This window comes from Phoca vitulina, unplaced genomic scaffold, assembly GCF_004348235.1.
Source record: "Phoca vitulina isolate PV1807 unplaced genomic scaffold, GSC_HSeal_1.0 scaffold10, whole genome shotgun sequence".
Lineage (NCBI taxonomy): Eukaryota > Metazoa > Chordata > Mammalia > Carnivora > Phocidae > Phoca > Phoca vitulina.
This window is the reverse complement of record NW_022589713.1, coordinates 10,588,763-10,610,239: the sequence shown is the minus strand read 5'-3', so window position 1 is coordinate 10,610,239 and position 21,477 is coordinate 10,588,763. Positions and strand designations below refer to the sequence as shown.

The 21,477-nt window shown below is 34.8% G+C and overlaps 1 pseudogene; it reads right to left on the bottom strand.

Annotated features, from left to right (window-relative positions):
- The window catches only part of LOC116635220, a 70,418-nt pseudogene extending 50,299 nt beyond the window's left edge, over window positions 1–20,119 (bottom strand).
- Window positions 20,120–21,477: the final 1,358 nt, after the last annotated feature.

The following is a 21,477-nucleotide window of genomic DNA, read 5'->3' as shown; positions in this document are numbered from 1 at the left end:
GGAATTGCAAAGCACACAGCTTCCAGTTGCATGGGTCTTATATTTCAAACCCATTAGCAGTAAAATTTCATTTTCACTACTGAAGGGGCACTTCACTCCTGAAGGCTTGAATGTGTTTTCTAAGTTAGCCAGGACAAAACATAAAGTTTTGTGCATATATATATTTATATATATATTTTTTTGCATTACACTTCGAGTTGCACCTGGAAGTAAATAGCTAACTAGAATAGACTAATGATATGCTCAGTGTCGCCAACAGTTGTGGAGTAAGCATCTCTCCCTGTCTGGGTTCTCCAGTGAACTCTTAAACCATTGGCTTTTAATTCAGGAACACACTCTGAGGAGCATGTCCCCTGCTCTTTATTACATTCCAGGGGCAGCTCCATCAAACTGCATCACTGCCGTTTAGCACAGCACTTACTCTCTCTAATAAAAAAACACTCCAGGTGTTATATTGAATGGATTATTATCAACAGAGGATTCCAAAATTTGGTTTATGCCCTACTCTTTCAAGATTCAGGGCAGCCTGAGGTCCCAGATGTGTTTTATGAGTGCCAACATGACATGTGAAAAAGATCTGGCCGGATGCATAAAGATGGTCAGTAGAGAGTTGTATTCTGACCCAACAATGTTCCATGTTGTTGGCTTAGGAAACAATTTCAGGAGATGGTTACTATGCCTCTTTGTGAAAATGGCATCAAAGGCAAAATAGTTGATAAAGAAAAAAGGAGAAACAATGACAGTGAGAGAGAAAGTAAGGGCTGAGTGACAGAAGACCAACAGGACCAACAGGATCAAGGAAATAATTCTTTAGCTACAGTAGTTTCCTTTAGAAAGGATCTAAGAAGTACCTTATTTCCTCATAGAAAGAAAACCAAGGACTTAAGAGAAGATCTAAATGATGGGATCCACATTTCCTACCAAGATTATTTAAGAAAAGTATTTTAATACCAGGTATAAAATAATCAAATCCTGACAGGCTAGGCAGTATATATTTTTTTAATGATAAATCTTGGGGTCAACAACAGATTTTTGTGTACATAATAATAATACTTTGAGGTCACAGACTAAACTCTAACATGACATACAGTGATCCCTTTCCTGCTGCCTCATTTCCTCCCTTACCTGTCTCCTCTTTTCAGTCTTTCCGTGTTCCTATTTTTATGTTCCATTAATGATGAAGATCCTATTATTCTCCACACATGCTTTTTGTTTTTTATTTCTCTCATCTCTGTGGCTTTGCATATCATCTCTTCTGTACTTGGAACTTCAGCCTCTTTTTTGTCTACCTAACACAAGCTCATTATTAAGGCTCAGATCAAGGGTTGCCTCTTCTAGGAAGCCTACCTTGATGTCCTCACTTCTGCTCAGCACATTTCTGAGTGAACCCTTAATACTCCCTGCGTTTCTCCACCGCCTTAGAGTTGTAGTTTTCTGCTGCATTTTGTCTTTCTTCTTAACTAGTCTCTGACTTACTTGACTGCAGATGCTGGATTAGATACATCATTTAAACCCATATTCCTACAATTTAGTGGATGTTCAGTAAAGAATTTTAGAAAGAATGAATGAAGTATCTTTAGTAAGTTACACAGATACTCACAGGAAAAAAGTGACTTGGGACATTTTATAAAGGAAAATATTTTTAGTGTCAGCTTGGCAATAATTATGGGCTTCAATTAAAAACCTTTAATTGCTGGCTAGGCAAAGCTGGGGTAAGAAAGATGTTCTTGGTAGGGACGGAGATACTGAAATGACTATATTAACAGAACCAGAAAAGTTGAGATCTACTGCAATGAGTCATTCAGAAATTGTGAATTTCATTTCATTTCCTATATCTTTAAAATTAAATAGTGTAGTTTCTGTCATTCATTCATATATTTATTTTTGAGAACTTATCATGAGCCTAGCATTATGTTATAATCTGGGGAAACTAGGATGGATATGGCATACGTTTTTTTCTTTGGGGGCTCACAGTCTCTTAAAGATGATATTGTGGCTTGCAGACAGTCCTACAGGGATGAAAGATTTTGAACGATAAGAATCTAGCCCAGTAAACGTAGAAAAATCTTTGAAGAGAAACAGACAATTTTAGTCAATCTGCACACTGAACTGTCAGAGACAGGGGAAGGATGATGGGAGAAGTTCTCAGGAGGCATCTACATGGACAAGAACTCTGATTTGTGCGATTTATTTCACTGGGAAGGACTTTAATGGAAGAAAGAGAAGGCAAACAGTGGAAAAGCCTGCCTGAGATGGAATATGGTGGTGGAGGTGAAAGGGTTACATCTTTGTTCTCTATAAGCTTGTGACACTGATCTGAACTAAGATGCACTTTCCTCATCTGTAGAGTGGGTACAAAGATGAGTAAAGTGTAAAAGCCTTGGGCAAAGGCAAAGTAGGAATCAGACAAAAGTGCAGCATTTTGTTTTGCTTTTTACAAATCAAGACAGGTTTTAGCATGTTTTTATGTCCAGGCTATAAATGCTCTGAAATATGAAAATGGATGTTGTTTGGCTCCTGCTGAGTTGCCCCTGACAGAAGACCCTCTGAGCCTCCCAGCCCAGGCAGAGCTGGTTGAGCTAGGCTCACTGAGCTCCAGAGCACAGCATGGCCTTCTCTTCTCTGCATTTGTAGCTTGAGGCCTTAACCTTTTATCATTATTTTATTTTTATTTATTTATTTATTTATTTATTTTTTAAAGATTTTATTTATTTATTTGACAGAGAGAGACAGTGAGAGAGGGAACACAAGCAGGCAGAGTGGGAGAGGGAGAAGCAGGCTCCCCGCTGAACAGAGAGCCCAATGCAGGGCTCGATCCCAGGACCCTGGGATCATGACCTGAGCCGAAGGCAGACGCTTAACGACTGAGCCACCCAGGCGCCCCACCTTTTATCATTATTTTAATGATGTTTTTATGTTTAATTTAACTGTAAATCACATTAACAGAGTTTTGACTAGTATGTCAGAGGGCTTGAAAACTGAGTTAAAGTTATTCTAAGAGCTAAATTTGTCAGGTCTGACATGTTTTAGTCAAGATGATCCAGTCAAGTGTAGAGATGTTGGAAAGATGGTGCGGGATGGTATTTAATTTATTCAGGACTTGAGGGGTGGAAATGGACTGGTAGTAGAGCTTGCTCCATAGTAGCAACAGTTAAGAGGATAATTTGTGGCTTGTCTTAAGGACATTAACCAAAGAAAACTGCCCCTAGAAAGCAACAAATTATATGTTATGCTTAAATTATTTTCTGAAGAATATGATCACATCAGAACATCACATAATTTAGGAGACATTAGTGAAATTCTATACTTCCCTTATATTGCATAAACCTATTATAGTAATGAAAGACAGGCACTCATTTTTCTATATTTAGAAATCATACCTTTAGGGGTCAAAGATTCCATTTGTGAGGTTTTTGCTAACAAACATTTTATTTTCTTAAAAAAATTTTATTACAAAATAGGTGTTAAAGCAAGAAAAATATACAATATAAAAATTAATCACTTTACTATTAATATTTTGATATATATATTTTTACTCTTTCTATGAATATTAGGATATCACAACTGCTGAAACAGATACCTCTAAAATATTAGTGGCTTAACACAATAGTTTATTTCTTACTCTGGAGGGGCTTGCCAGCAGTGGAGGGTGGGGGAAAGCAGTGCTCCCTCATGCTCTGCTCCATGTAGTCACTCAGAGCAGTGCCATCAATAACCTTGCTACTGAAGATTCCTGGCCACCAACCTCCAGCAAGGGAGAAGAGAGAGGATGGCCGGTGAGATGTTTGTAAGTTGCAGATCATAAAATAGTGAACCAACATTTCTGCTTATACTAAGAAATGCTGGAGAGGAAGCAAGTTCAATGTGTACATTGTTTTCTTTGCCATCGCAAATACATATGTCAACAGGCTCACATTCTATACGTTCTGCTGTGTGGTATTGTCTATTTACCCAGCAATACATCTCAAACTTCTTTTCTTGTAATTTATATCATCATTATTTGATTATACTACAATTTTGCACTTTTAAAAGTCAATTTCTTGTTAAACATTTTGGTTCATACCAGTTTTCATGAATGTTGGCAGTAGTCTGATAACATGCTTGCACTTTTGCATATTAACCTGATTATTTTCCTTTAAAAATTCCCAGAAGTAGAATCGCTGGGTCAAAGGGTATGTATCTTAAACAATAACAACAAAAAAGACTTGACACTTTGCTAAATTGCCTTCAGACATTTATATTCCCACCAGCAATGAATGTGCCAGTTGATGACATTTTTCTCTTGGATAATGGGGTCTGGAGATAGAAGCTGAAAATTGTACTTCCAGGATCCTTTTTATTTTATTTTATTTTATTTTATTTTATTCTATTTTATTTATTTTTTTAAAGATTTTATTTATTTATTTATTTGACACAGAGAGACACAGCGAGAGAGGGAACACAAGCAGGGGGAGTGGGAGAGGGAGAAGCAGGCTTCCCTGCGCAGGGCTCGATCCCAGGACCCTGGGATCATGACGTGAGCCAAAGGCAGACGCTTAATGACTGAGCCACCCAGGCGCCCCAGATCCTTTTTATTTTAGTGTGAATTAAAGAACTGGTCATCAAGTACTTGTTGAGCCTCTACTAAGTGACTGGCTTGTGCTATAGGGAATTCAAGAAAAGATAATTAAGTTGTTTTTATTGGGAAACAGTACTTTATTCTATATGCTTAACAATAAAAGGGAGTTTCAATTTCCTGCCTCTCTCCAATTCAGTAATTGAAGCTTTGGTCTTTACTGTGGCTATAGAAAAGAGTAAGAAGAGGTAAGGTGTTTCTTAAAATTCTATAACTAATTCAGATGAAAAAATAAGGTATTTAAATTTATTCTTAAAAAATATTGTGATAATGAGTTGAAAATGATTTCTGGGTATTGGTACCGCAGCCACATTAGGCAAAGGGAGTACAAATCTGGGGCATGAACGGAGAAGCAGAATCATGCCTCAACTTTGGCTTCACGCATTTCTTGAAAAAAAGGGTATATAATTATCATTTCAAGTTATGAATTCCCATGGCCAATAGTAGCAAAGTCTAACTTAAATTTTAGTTTAATTTTAAACATTAAGAATACTGTTAGAGAGGTATAAAGTTTGAGGCATCTTGTGAGCTTTTTCTCATTATTTTGACAATCATTTTCCAAGTTGCTAATGATCATTATATACTCATTTAAAACTATAATGTTTGAAAAAATATACAATGTTTGGATATACTCTGAAACCATATAGATTGATTTTATTTCAATGATAAGTATTATCTTTCCTTCTATTATTTAAAATTATATTTGGGTTTAACCTTTATTTAAAAGTAATGGATTTCTCAGATTCAGATTTGTTGCCGTGTTCGCTTATGTGTGTTCAATGGAAATAATTTATTACAAAATTCATTAACTAGATTCTTCTTTTTCTATTGTAAGATAAATTTTTAGTGAAAGTAAGAACTTGTGTCTTCCTGAGATGTAGTGTCTATAGAAATGTTATTTCCACAAAGTAGAAATACAGTCTTTCTGGGCACGTGGGTGGCTCAGTCGTTGAGCATCTGCCTTCAGCTCAGGTCATGATCCCAGGGTCCTGGGATCGAGCTCCGCATCGGGCTCCCTGCTCGGCGGGGAGCCTGCTTCTTCCTCTCCCACTCCCCCTGCTTGTGTTCCCTCTCTCACTGTGTCTCTCTCTGTCAAATAAATGAATAAAATCATTAAAAAAAAAAAAAAGAAATACAGTCTTTGTTATTAGATACCTGAGTTGTTAGTAGGTATATGTGCACCATAATATATAAACACTTCTATGAACGGATAAATTTATGTATGTTGTGTAGAAATCTGAAACTTTAAAGATGGATACTCTATTCTCTAAATACTCAGAATGGCCCTGTCAAAGTTCAAAGGATAATACAGTAGTTTTCAAAACTAATAGGCAAATATGCTTGGAGTAGAAATGTAATTATAAATATAAATATAAAAATAAATTAATCTCATGAAAAATGAATCCATATTCTTTTTAAAGTATCTAGAAATCCTTAAAGTCTAAACTTGTCTCACAACTACTTTGTTACCTTCAAAAACTTTTTTGTTTTTACTTACCTGAGGCCATTTACTCAATTAATTCATCAAGCGTATGTTGTGTATGAGATACGTAGTCCACTTGATTTAAGACTTTATAGTCCACTGGGGGAGACAATCAAGCAAACAGAGAACTGCAATTCAAAATAATAAGTTTTCTTATAGAGGGAAGTTCTGGGTTCTCTGGGAACATAAGAAAGAGTCCTGAAAGAGATCAGAGATCAGATTGTTTTATATTTGCATTGATGCTAGTTGTATTTTGAAGTACTTGATAATTTGTTAGTTTTGAAAGCTTCTGAGTTATCACTATTGCTAAAAGACTCTTCAGATCATTCAAAAAGAAACATCTAGCTGTTCAAGTTTCTAAGTACTCTAAGGGGTACTGGAAGGCAGTCTGTCATGAACCGTGGTGGTCCATTTAGCTTGTCATCTTTTGACTTCAGTTATTATTGATGTTACTATTTCAGACAATACTATTTGCAAATCTTATTAATGTATATACATCCTACACTTAGGAAAAATTTATACTGCATAAATATTAATGATTGTGATGTTGTGTGAGAAGTTTTGTTTCTTGTCGATCTTATAGTTTTAGAAGTGATTGCGATCAAGTCCAAATAGACTCGACATGGCTTATAAGTCAAGGGGGATTTGAAGGACTTGAACTGGCCTGAAAGAACGTCAAAAAAGACTGGAGAATCAGCAGTTGAGGGTTGAAGTTGCCTTAGGTCAGGAAGAGGGAGGGTCTCTGTAAAAGGCTCCCAACAGCTGGGCTGTAAAAGGTACAGCTGGAGCACTTGGAAGGGAGATTGGAAAGGCCTGATACTGCGGAAGAATGAGGGTGAAATGAGATGTGCCTTGCTTAGGACAATAAAAGAAAGGCAGGAACAGCTGCGGGGTTTGGGTCTGAGATGCATGGCAAACCCGGTTGCAGGGAAAGCCTAAATGAACAGCAATGGGAAACATATGTATGTATATACGTATATCTGAAGATGCACAAAACATAATGCTTAGGAAAGACTAACATGCTTAAAACGTTCTGAGTGATGAACTGGAAGAATGAAGATTAAAAGCCAAAGAGAATTGAATGGACAGATATTTTGATTCCAGTTTCAGGTTAGAACATACTGTAAATACCGTACTAAGAAATACTTGGAACTCTACACTGGCCACCAAAACCAATTATGACCTAAGTGAGTTTGGTTTATTTTAAGTTCTTAATTGGAGCCTTTAAAGCATCCTCCAGTCTATTTATACATGGACTAATAGGAAATCAATTTAACTTGCTCTACAATAGTTTAACAATATTAAAACATTTACATAATTTTGTGATATTTCTCATTGTAATAGGATACAGTAGTCAATTAATTTTTTCCTTCATTATTAACAATGAGCTTTTATGAAATTGCTGCTTGGTACAAGAGCTGCTTTCTGTCATTGGGTCATTAGATTTGCTGCTTTGAATTTAAAGGGAAAATAATATTAATTCCCTCAAATACCTTTTCTTCAAATTATGTAGCAATGTCTTTTTTCCCCTTCTTTTTGCACTGCATAATATAATCTGGCAAAAAGTAAGTGTGATCTTAATTGTTAGACTTGTTTATTCCAGGGAGGAACCAATGGAGCACTTACAGTAATTAACATATTTTCTGTGGTCTTCTCATTTTGTTAATGATATCTTATTGAAGGCTGTGCAGTAATTACTGCCCACTGAGGTACATATGCTGAAACAAATTAATGGCCAATGACCAATAATGATTACACTTGTAATTATCTATTGTAAAGTATAAGCAGAAAAAAATTGAAATTAAAAACAATGTTCTTTGAAGCTAAAATTAAACTGTATTATTAAACTGTGCTAAAAATCATATTAACAACTCGATAGAGAAATGATATTCTATGTTTTATCATAATCTCCATCAGTTTCATTTAAGTTACAGGAGACTTTTACTTTTGCTAATGTTGCACAGCTTCACTCAGTGGGAGACAGGGGTAAAAGTGTGAAGAATAGGATGCCTATCATGTTTACTCTCAGGTATGACTTTTAGGTATTTATAGCACATTTGTCTTAACATAGGCAAAATAATTTTCACTGACTTCAAGAAGTATTCAAACTTCATTTATTTAATGGGTTTATTAAAATAAAGAGTAAATTTCCTAAAACGCCCACTATAACTTGGGATAGAGGGTGGTGGTAGATGTTCATGCAGTTTTCACACAACACCACTTGATTTTGTAAAGTTGAGCAGTTTGAAACTCCTTCAGTGTATATATTTTGCATATGGAAAAATAATAATAAACCTTAGCTGAGGATTAGCATAGTACAATGTTGGGGTTCTCCAGACTGGGATACAAGAGATTTGATTCCTAAGTCTGTGTCACTAATCACCTAGCAAGTCACTCATTGTCTTTGGCCTTGGTTTTCTGACCTGAGAAATGGGAACTTTGTACTAGATCATCTCCAAGGACACTCATCAGCTTTAATGTTCTACAAGTTTTATAATAAGGATCCCAGGATACTGGGAATTATTTCTCTTATCTCTGGTTAAATTCTTGTGTGAAAATATCTTAAGATTTTTTAGGTAATTTTAATTATTTGGAGTTCGGTTGATGAGTCAAATATTCTCATCTTTGATTCTCAGGCCTCATCAAGTATTTAGGATATGAAATAGAATCCTGAATTTTTGTTTGCCTGAGTAAAAAAAAAATGACACCAGCATCTAAACCTAGATAACCTAGCTTAAATGTACACACTATTTTCAAATAAACTTAAAAATAATATTTACATAAATTATTTTTAATTAAAATATTTAATGAAGTGTAATGATTTTGTTTATAATAATGTTTTGTTCCTTATGAAAATTTGGGTTCCTGCAAGATCAGACTTAAGTTTTTATATATTGTTGTACCATGACTCTTAGCATGTATTAATGTTCAAGAAATATTTGTTGAAAGAAAAAAATGATTGTCAACATATCTTTCTTTGCTTTTGAATATTCTGTATGTTGCTATGTTGTTTTAAATTATTCTCAGTGTCAAATATCTTTTCTCCCTCAAATAGGAAGTTGGCTTTCTATGTGACAACTTAAATGTTTTATAATGAAGCAATTAAGGCTTGCTTCTTTTGAGTTAAGGTTTATTATTTGGATAGGGATACCATGGTGGAATTATGATCTTGCTGTTTTAAGTTGAATATCACATCCAAATTGCTTTTTTTTTTTTTTACATATGAGGAAATTGGGCATAATGAAGATATAAATTGCTAGATTATTATCTAAAATTATCTAAAATCTCTGCCCTGGAGATTTCGACCTGTCTATTAAATCTTTAGGATCCACCAGCAAAAGATGAGAAAAGTTGTTATCTAGCTTTAAGATTTTTCAGGACCTCTGACTGCTTTTAATTTTTTCTTTCAGTTCATGGGAACTGGTCTTGTATGCCTGACTGAACTTGGTTTAGATTTTTGACAGTTTTTTATTTGTGTCCCATTTGGATGTTTTTCAAAATGTCCAGACTATTCACATTACATCTGAATAAGCACTACCTAATGGTTTAATTCAAATTGTCTGGCTTACCTCTAATTAGTATTGTTAATGTTTACAGATTATTCTTAATAAAATAAAGCTTTGTGGCTTTATTTTAATAACAAAAATAAAAACATAATAAAAATAAAATATTTTAAAATAAAAATAATGTGGACATTATCAGAGGTTTTAAAGAAAAATTTGTTTCAAAAAAAACTGACTGCTAGAAAACTCTTGGTTGGAGTAAAAAGAGAAATGACAGAGTAGCCAAAATAACTCTCTCTTATGATATAATTCCCAATCTGGAATAATCTTGGTAGTCATCTGTTAATATATTTAGACTTAGCAACACTGACAAACTGAAGGTTATAGAGATGCACATGGTGAATACTTACCTGCTAGTCTTACCATACTAATAATTAGCACTAAATTATAAATATATCCAAATCTAGTGCATGTCTGCACATCTGTGTTTTAGTAATTTAAATAAAGCAGTTTGCTACAATATGAAGTTAGAAATTGTTTCCTATTCTAACTTAGTAATTAGTGAAAAAACAAAGAAGAGATTCTGAGAAAACTATTATCTAGAAGTATGCTGGAAAAATAAAATACTCATTACTTGGCTATTTATTTCTAGCCCTGAAATCATGAAAGGTTTTGTTTATTTTGCTAATATAATTTAAAGAAAGTTATTTAAAAAGTTAATAAGGCACGAGCCTGAAATTTATTTAATTAAAAAAAATCATGAATTTAAAAAAGGGAGGTTATGGGCAATTACACTATAGTCTTGTCTCTTAGATAAGCTGCTCCATGAACTTGGGCAAGTATATTTATCCTTCAGAGGCTCATTTTCCTCATCTGACATTCCACACTTTTCTAGTCTGGAGCATCACTAAAGTCCTTTCAGAAACTATTTGCAATGTGTATATTGGTGTTAATGGTTTTAGTTTCTCTCTCTCTCTCTCCCCCCCATATGTATATAGTTATAGTTATAAATTCTCTTAAATTCTATATGGAACATTCATAATCTTAAATGTATATATACCTTGTATATGAAAAAAATAATCAAGAGGAATAAATTACTTTTCTTATTTTATTCACAGATATAAAATAATTCCTACCATGTCATTTTCTTCAATGATGTGTACATTGGAATTATGGTCCTAAGAATATCACAGTCAAATTTTTTTTTTTTTTTGGAAACATTTCAACATCTCTATTCAAAGACTGGCTGGATCATGTTTACAGAGGCTTTTCAAGGCATCTGTTCTTAGCCACAGCTGAGAATGGGGCCCACCGTGCAGACTGGAAGGATCCACCTAGAATTTGTTGAATTAAGTCCTTGCACCTGGATATAATTGTCGTGCCGCTGTGCTGGGGTTTTCTTAAGCTACTGGTAAAACAAATTAGCTCAATTTAAACTGGCATCCAGTAGAGAAGCAACAACTCACCTCATATAATGTTTTTCAAATAATTATTTTTGTATTGCCGATTTTACCTCATGAATATTTTCCTGGGGGTTGGGTGAGAAAAAATGTAGCTAAACCAGAGACGTGATAAAAATTCTACTCATGTTATAGGCTTTGATATTATTGCAGTATAATTAAGATATGGGTAAATATGCGATTATAGTTTCAGTTCAGTTGGATTTTTTCTGCCACTAAACAAAACATCAATTCAGATATTTAGTTGTGAGGTAAAGTTTAAGAAATATTCTCATATCCACATGCAAGTTTCATAAACCATTGATGTATTTGTTGTAGCTTTAATAGTACAACTGTTTTTACAGATAGAAAAAATACATGTGAGAAACATAATAAACAGGAGACAAGATTCATTTATGTTTGTCAGTAGAATTAATGAAACTCATGTGGTTATGTATTTTTGAGTCATTTATACTTGGCAACCTAATTCATAAGTTTTCTTGGAAACCCAATAAACTCCAAACTTTAATGGCTGGTAAGAATGAGGCTAGTGCTTGTGGGATTATGGGGGCTGATACATGTATGTATTTCTGTGTGCATTCATTGCTTACCCACTTAGGACAGATTTCATAGGTGCCAATTATATGTCAGGCAGGATTCTCAGCACTGAGGACACAGCAGGGAAGCCTGAGAGGTGCCTGGCTTCCTAAAGTTTACATTCTAGTTTGGAAAACACACACAGAAAGAAAGAAGGAAAGAATGAAAGAGAGAGAGGAAAGGAGGGAGGGAAGGAGGAAGAAAAACTAAGAATATAATTATGTAAGTTCAATTTAGTGTTAAGTTCTATGAAGAACAAAGTGTGCGCTAATTAGAGAGTATGAAAGGTACAATTAGATTGGTCAGGAAGGCTTCTCTGAGAAAGTTTTCATGTTGATATATGTATCAGTAAGCACATATGCTAGCTGCATTAATATACCCATGTATTTGTTAATATGCCTTTGTATTTCCAGCCCCCTTGCACAATGTCTAGCAAAAAATGGAGAAAAATATTCCCTACTTGTATGGAAGGCACAAAGCGTTTAGGAAGGTCTGTGCACATGTGTAGAATACATATAGGATATAGATTTTTCCAAAATATAGCATACAGAACACAATAAATCAATATTACAAAATAATTTATTAGAAAGTTTTGGATATAAAGCCCTATAGAGCCTTTCCTAACCATTTTTCTTCAAACATTGTCACTCCCCGGTCATAATAACTTGTGCATATTTCTCTTAGTACTCCCTGCCTTGCGTTATCATTAGTTGTCTATCAATGTATTTTCCTTTCAAGAGTTTACTCTTTGACGGAGGCCTTTGTTTCATGTATCTTTGTATTTCCGGGGCCCTACAACAAGTCTAGAAGCAAATCAAATATGATTTAATATAAGTGTGTGATAAAGGGATTCTACTGTAGTTCAATAAAATGTTCAGAACTGTTACAGAGGAAAATTTCGCTCATATGCTGATGTTCTGAGAGTGAAATATTGTGGTGAGGTGGCAGAGCTGAATTCCGAATTCCAGCCCCCCAGCTGGCTGACTTGAGCTCATTGTTGGCAACAAACACGGCTGCCGAGTTTGATTAGCAATGACAACGCCACTGTTGCTGGTGGAAATAGCTACTGTTTATGCAGCTCTAATGTCAGCTAGTAGCCACGAGCTGCACTGTCCTAGCAAATCCTGACAATTACCCTGTGAGGCAGGTGTTACACACCCACTTTACAGATAAGTAATTGAAACTCGGAGAGAATGAAAAAACGCCTGAATTCATCAAGCTTCTCATAGCTTAAAATAATTTGTGTGCTGAGTTATATTTATGAAATGTATGATATGTAATACAAATAGTATAAAATTCCAAATTAAAAAGTTATAAAATGACTGCCACATATATGTATACATATAATGTATATATATTTTGTATAATATACAATATTATATATAAACGTATATATAAAATGTTTATATATATAAAGTGGCTGCCATATATATGAGTGTATATTTATATATACGTGATGCGTGTGTGTTGTTAAATGGTAGTGGGATAGTCTTTTGAATGTTTGGTGAGGAAAGGATGCAAAATGTCAGGGATATGTATCTTGGTAAAGTTTGGGACAGTATATACATGTTTGATGTGTATGCGTACATATATACTCACCATTGTGTATAGATATTTGCAAAGTTATTGGATACTATCGATTTTGAACCAACTTATAGTCATTATGGTATAGTCTCCTTACTAAAAAATGAACTTTGGGGGAGAAAAACCATGAGAGACGATGGACTCTGAGAAACAAACTGAGGGTTCTAGAGGGGAGGGGGTGGGGAGGATGGGTTAGCCTGGTGATGGGTATTAAAGAGGGCACGTTCTGCATGGAGCACTGGGTGTTATACGCAAACAATGAATCATGGAACACTACATCAAAAACTAATGCTGTAATGTGTGGTGATTAACATAACAAAATAAAATTTAAAAAAGTGTTAAAAAATAAAATTAAATTAAATTTAAAAAAAATGAACTTTGGTTTGGAGGACAGGGCATGTTTATTTGTGTTCTCAATGCTTAACACAGTGTGTGGTGCAAATGTAAGCACCCACTAAATGCTTGTTAAAAAAATAAAAGAATTAACAAAGCATAGCATTGTCACATAGCATAAGGGGGCCTAAGATTTTTATGCCCATTAGCTTTATTTATTTTTTTAAATTTTTAAATTTTTTTAGTTTTTAAAGGTTTTATTTATTTAGTTGACAGGGAGAGACACAGGAAAGAGGGAACACAAGCAGGGGGAGTGGGAGAGGGAGAAACAAGCCTCTCACCGAGCAGGGAGCCTGATGTGGGGCTCGATCCGAGGACCCTAGGATCATGACCTGAGCTGAAGGCAGATGCTTAATGACTGTGCCACCCAGGCACCCCTGCCCATTAGCTTTAAAAACCAATGTTAAAACCATAAGAGACTCTTAATCTCAGGAAACAAACTGAGGGTTGCTGGTGTGGTGGGGGGTTGGAGGGATGGGGTGGCTGGGTGATGGACATTGGGGAGGGTATGTGCTATGGTGAGCGCTGTGAATTGTGTAAGACTGATGAATCACAGACCTGTACCTCTGAAACAAATAATATAGTATATGTTAAAAAAAAAAAAAGAAGATAGCAGGAAGGGAAAAATGAAGGGGGGGAAATCAGAGGGGGAGCCAAACCATGAGAGACGATGGACTCTGAGAAACAAACTGAGGGTTTTAGAGGGGAGGGGGGTGGGGGGATGGGTTAGCCTGGTGATGGGTATTAAAGAGGGCACGTACTGCATGGAGCACTGGGTGTTATATGCAAACAGTGAATCATGGAACACTACATCAAAAACTAATGATGTAATGTATGGTGATTAACATAACATAATAAAATAAAATTACAAAAAAGAAAAAAAACAATGTCAAGAACAGAGGAAAACAATAAGCAAATACTGGTTATTATTATTTTTTTATTCCAAAAGCTCAGTGGAGTTTTATTTTTATTGTAAGAATTAATCTATTTCAGTATTGTAGTTCTGAGTTAGGCAAAATGGATTAGAAATGCAAAACTTGAGAAAATTGCATACATGTGCAAAAATCTAGCAATAGTATTCCTTTTAAAAATCTGATATAGGCCTGTAATCTTCAAAATAAGCAGCTAAATAGATATTTTATGAATTTGATGCTAATGATCACTGATATTCACACATTTATATATGTTCACACAGTGGATCATAATATTGACTGATAAATGTGTATGTTCTAATACATCATTCACACACATACACTCTGTAACTGAAAAAGAGGCTCCTGCACTGTGAAGCTATGAAGCTCACCAAATATCATCACGTGCTTTTCAATTTATGGATTCTTTTGTTAATATAGAAAAAGGCAGAAGAGAGGTGCAGACAAAAAAAATCTGTAACCTGAAAATCAGGAGAACTATGAATCGTTAGAATTGTCTTTTCAGAAATATAAAAATAGGTTCAAAATTAAGTAAAAGGATATTTTTATCTCCCCATGGGATGATGGAGGCAAAGGTCAGTCCTCACTGCTGGTAATTTATTTTATGTTTATATGTCTCTAGGTACAGAGAAAGTAGAACTCACCCAAATGCTTTCTAAAAGTTTAAGCACACTGACTCTATTATATGCAGCAAAAAGTTGAAGAGCTGGTCTATATATAAATGTAGGTGACTTGAGGAAACAATCTCACTTTTACATGGTTATGTGTATCAGATATTAGAAAAGCCAAAATGTGTTTCTCTACTTAATCGGTTCAACCTCCGTAATTACTGAATACAGAGTAAAAATAACCCAGTCTGTAAAATCTATTAATTAGAAGTAGAAGATTTGGGGTAGAAGCTCCTCATAGACTGTGCAGTACAAGTGTACAATTCTCAGAGTTAAAGGGAGGCACTTTATAAGGAAGTGTTTATCTCTTAGTTTTTCTAGGGCGGCACTTGTTCATTCTATGGAATTGGAACTACCTTGGGAATAATTTCTCTCAGGATGACGTGCTGCCTCAGGCATCCCACTGTAAACAAGGCTCTCACAGTTCTAATATTTTTCTTAAATTAATATTGAGACCAAAAGGGAGTGTGACAGCCTTTAAAATTCCCCAAATTATCTGATCTTAGTGTTCCACGTGTAACTCTGAAGAGAAATTAAATTGTGTTTTGTTGAAAGACAGTGTAGGGACTCAGTACAAGAGTCTAGAAGTTACCTGGCTGTCACAAAAGATTTCTTTTTATAGACTGGATGATAGATGGTCGATTTCATAGAAAATTCTGTTTTCAAAACTTATATGTCCAAAATTTAATTTCACTATCTGATACCCATGGATTTGTTAGGTTAAAGTGATATGGAGATAGGTAATTGGAAATGAAGAGATGCACAATAATCTAGTTGCTCCAGACAAAAACTAAGGAGACAGCTTTGATTTTTCCCAATTGTCATTACCGCAAATGCTCTACACTGTGTTTTCAAAGTAAGTATTGTGATCCCATTGATTTCTCTATATCTCCACTTGAGTCAGTACCTTCTTCTGTCACCTGGACTACTGTGCTAGCTTTCCTGCCCTGGCCTCCTACTAAAATGTATTCTTTGTACAGGAGCCAGAAAGATTTTTTTTTAAGTTTATGTCAGATTATGTCACTCCTTCTTTAAAAGCTTCTATAGTTTTATTCATAATGGCCCAAACTGGAAACAACCCAAATGTTCATCAACCAGTGAATGGATAAACAAATAGTGCATTCATACAATGGAATTCTTTCAGCAATAATGAACAACTGATACACATAACAACGTGGATGCGTCTCAAAGGCATTATGCTAAGTGAAAGAAGCAAGACACAAAAGGCTACATGATTCCATTAAATGACATCCTGGAAAAACTATGGGGACAAAAATACAATCAGTAGTTGCTAGGGGGTAGAGGACATGAGGGAACCCTTTGGGGCGACAGAAATGATCTATTTCTTGATTGTGGTAGTTATACAACTTTATATATTTGTCTATAATCATCAAACTGTTATGTGCATGGAAAGGGTGAATTTTATTACATTCATATAGCCATCACATATATGAATGTAATAAAATTTATTACATATAATACTTATATTTATTGTTTATAATAATTATATACATATGTTTATATGTATATAATTGGGAGACCCAATTCCGCAGAATACATTAAGTCTCCTTTAGAAAAAAACAAGAGAATAAATCCATCCACATAAAGTGCCTCCGTTTAACTCTGAGAATTGTACATGTGTACTAGAGAGTCTGTGAGGAGCTTCTACCCCAAATTAGATACATATGAGGTAAATTATATCTCAATAAACATGACTTAAAAAAATAAAGGCCATTCTATGGCCTCTGCCTGTATTTAGAATAAAAATCCACTCTTGACTCTGGACTGTCAGGCCCTTTGTGAACTCGCTTCCCTGTCTGCCCTTCATATTTCTCTCCCAGACTCACACTCTTCAGGTTTACTACACAGGGTGTTTTCTTAGAGGTTTAATATTTAGCTTTAAAAACAAATAAATTATTAGCCTCTAAAAATAACATTCAATTTTTATTAATGAGGATTTAAAGTATAAAATTGTGTGTTAATAATTCTTTAGCATAATACCTATATTTTCTCATAAAAATTAAAAGCCCCATCTACAAAAAAACTGTTTTCATCATAATAGGCATCCTGATTCTTAGTTCATGGAAAGGGAAGAGAGAGGCAGTAATTTTAAGTATCTGAGATCACATTCAACTCAGTTAGTGACCAGGTATTTTCTGACAGTTAAACATGATATGAGAAAAGATGAATTTATGGTATATTAATTAATTAAACAAGTGATTTTTTATACCTATTACATAACAGGATACTCAAGGGAGCCATTTTTTACTTTATAAGATTATGAAAATTGATTTTGATTAAATAATAACCCCTCTTATTTTATTTAAAAATTTAAATTTAGCATACAAACATTTAATTACTTATATTTTAGACATACACCTTCATGTGTGTTGAATATGGGCCAACACAAACTTACAGAGTTTTACAACATGTAAAAGGATAGAAACTGTGTGTAGAAAACACACACCTCTACACCCTCACACATATTTTATTTAGTTATAAGAAAAATATACTTTTTTAATAGTGTCATCATATAAAAGTAAAAATTCAGTTCACATATCTAAATTAGATTTACAAAGCTTCTATAAATGCGTTAAAACAGATTCACATAAATCACTACAATGTCATCTTAAAAAAAAAAAACAAGTCACATCTATTATCTGACAGTGCACCTTATCTCATAGGTCATATTTACATATTATGCACCCCAGGAATGTGTCAGGACTAGACAAAATTTCCAGCTCATGTGAGAAATAGCAAAAATACAAGCTGATTCTATAGTAGGATCATGGGACTTGAATTTTTAAAGTTTTTCAAGTGACTGTTTTCTCCCTCCCTCCTTTCTTCCCTCCTCTTTTCTTGCCTCCCTCCCCCCTTCCTTCCTTCCTTCCTTCCTTCCTTCCTTCCTTCCTTCCTTCCTTCCTTCCTTCCTTCCTTCCACTTCTCATTCTTCTTTTTAGCCTTCCTTTTCTTCTTAAGTTCACTGAAAAGTATGGTCATTGAAGAAAGTTTCCAGTTTATGACTTCAGGATATATATTCAATTCACCTTAAACTTTTGCTGTTCAGCATGAATATAGTCAATATTCAGATTGCTTGCTAGCCAGAGTCCCAGAATTTGTTTTAAGGTATCCAAGAACAGGATGACATTACTCAGGAAACACCTTGTACAATGATGCCACATCCATCACTTGACTAAGAGCTTGTTTTCAACTTTATAAGCCAGTGGGGTGACCTTCTGTTCCCAAGAGAGGGCCTAAAACGTACTGGGCAAATCTTTGGCTCTTGAAATAGCTGTTCAATGTTACAGATGTTCAGGTGACTGACTAATGGTTTCCTTCCCTCGTAAGACAGCTCCTGGGAAGCTCAAGGATGTGGCTTTAAACTGGAATGACTCTGGGGAGCTAGGTTTGATATGGCATGGTCTCGAGGCATCCCTAGTCTGAAGTTCTTCCAGGAAGTCTGGTGAGTTCTAAAACTTCCCTGGCAAACCGATCTGCTCTGACAGCACAAAGAGGAAAATGTAAATGAGGAAAATACCAAGGTCAAGGCCTCACTTGGTGCTTCCAGAGTGTAGTATAACACAGTGGTTAAAAACTTTAGCACTGAGGTTGAGATACTCGGCTATCCTTCCTAGTTCCATCTCTGATGGCTGCATGACTGGAGCCTCAGCTTTCTCATTAATATTAATAATGATATTAATAATAATAATGATAAAACATTTTCCAGTGGAATTGTGAGGAGTGATCGAAATTAACTAAGTGCTTAGCAAAAAGTAAACACTAACTAAATGGTACCTATTAGTATTGTTATTGTTACCCTGAGCCTCAGAAAATAATTTAGCCATAGTTGAGAGACTACTGGGGATTTTCTCATTTCATCAATGATAAGAATAATTTATACAACTGTTGTGATAAATACATATGGAAGGAGCTGAGCACATTGACAGGTTGAGTTCAGAATGCAAGTGGGTGCTGGAATTTAAAATATTCATAACTAGTTTATATAGAGGTAGGAAAATTTTGTGCGTTGAATCAGTTTACTTTATTCAGGTTTAGGCATAAACATCTTATTTTCTAGGTTTTATAATTATATATAATATTTATGGTAACAAAATATTACAGGAGGAGGAAGCTTAGAAGTAAACCAATATATGTTATATTTTTCTAGTATAACATTTCTATGAGAAATTAGATTAAGGTAAGAAAAATAAAATCTCCTGTTAGAGTTCCTTCAGCATTTTGTAATGCTTCTTACACAAAATGCTCAAACTATAAAAAAAATCCCATTTGTTTCTTTTTCCTGCACCTGTACCAGGTCTAGGAAGCTAATTATTGAAAATACATCTTCCAGAGATTAAATAGGCAAATATTATTGTTCTTTTAATATAAAATCAATGGAAAATAGTTAACATTTTTATATCTATTTCCTTATCTTCCTTTTTCCTCATTATTCTTTTTGATACTACTATTATTATTACAGCTGCACAGAAATGACACATTGCTAAATAGCAGTGAACACTGGAAGAAGGTTAAGCAAAGTTAATTTATGCAAGGTAACTGCAGCTAGAAATGCGGGAGGACCTTATTCTACTTAATAAATACATTATTTGTACAGGTCAGTTTTACCTGCTGAGTATTTCCAGGCATCCAAATAATTGTTATTCTCAACTGTCTCTTCTCATGTCTTCGCCAAGCTAACCCACAAAGGATGAGCAGCTCAGAGCTTAGTGAGTGCTTCCCAGCTGGCCCCCAGGAGCGCTGGGAGCTTGCCTGAAGAGCTTCCCAGAAGACCCGAAAGGCCACAGCAGCATCACTTACAGAAACGGCCCGGATAATGTTCGTTTTGGATTCATCTTCTGGCTTTGTGATCTTGGGCGAGTTACTTGTTTTCCTCCATTTCTCCATATGGAAAACTAGAGGAGTAATACCTACCTTACAAATATTGCTTTCATGAGAAACAATGGAGATGATGTTTGTAAAGGGTTTGCTAAATGCAAAATGCTTATTCCACTTAAATCTATCACGGTAGTTAAAAGTATGCCATTAGCTTGAATCTTGGCTCTCTAATGGGAATAATGATTGTGCTTACTGCTCGGGATTGTTGGCAGGGAACCACTACATATAAAACAGGTGGGGCCATGCTTTTTGTTATTATTACTCTACTAATCCTTATTTTCACTCAGAAGCAGACCAAATGGACATACTTAATATAGAGTGTAAGAATGATAGAAAAGTGAGGTTAATTTTTAAAAACGAAATGAAAAGAATAAACATATACTGTTTATGAATATGCAATATTTAAGTTTTACATGCTATACAGCGATAAAATCATTTCCTTGACAGAAATATTAACTGAAAGAAATAATTTTGATCATGGAGGTTTGTATGTTCTTGGACAGGCTCATGTGAGCACAAAATGAGATGGCTTTTGAAAGTCTTTCTAGCTTTGGCTGGGAATAATGTTTTTAATTGGAGAGTGTTCTGTATTACCTGATGGATTTTAACTTCTTGAACATCTTTAGTACTTAGTGCACGCAGCATTAGCTAGCTAGCTTTTGAACATTCAGAGTTATTCTTTATTATCTTCAAAAGATAGTGTTTTATGATATATGTAAATATGCAAGCTTATACGCTCTTTAAGATGAGAGGAAAGGGAATGATTTTATTCTATGTTAGAAAAACTGGATTAGTGTTTCCTAAATGTTAACAGGTGTAATGTAGATAATAAAACCAACCACAATGAAAATATTCCTCTAGTCAGGTTTGAGAGACACTAGATTAATTAATACTCCAAAATAAAAATTTTATTGTACCACTTCTCAGAAGCTTTAATATATTAATGTGTACTGAGAATCTTGAAGGATGGCACTAGTATGTTTGCTAGTATTATCTGACCACTGAGTTCTTCTCCTGAGGAGCTATTGTTAAGGAATATATTTTGGGAAGTGTGGGGCTGGAAGATTAATGTGTTTCCTGTTTTCATTTTTTAATGAGAGAACACAAAGTTCATACGAGTTTAGAATTTTCTACATTTTCATCTTGCTTGCTCAGTTGCATTGGGGACATCCTTGTAAAGATACTTTACCAGAGAGCTTCTAGGGAGAAGAGACTGGATCCTGGCTTCTCCCTTTCTTCCTTCTTCCATTTTAAAAGTACAAATTATTCCATGGGCTAAGCCCAGAAAAATTCTGGTTTTGCCTCCAAGAGGGTCTAATCCTAAGGCTGGAGAAAAAAAATAGCATCTGAGATTTAAAGTAACAGGA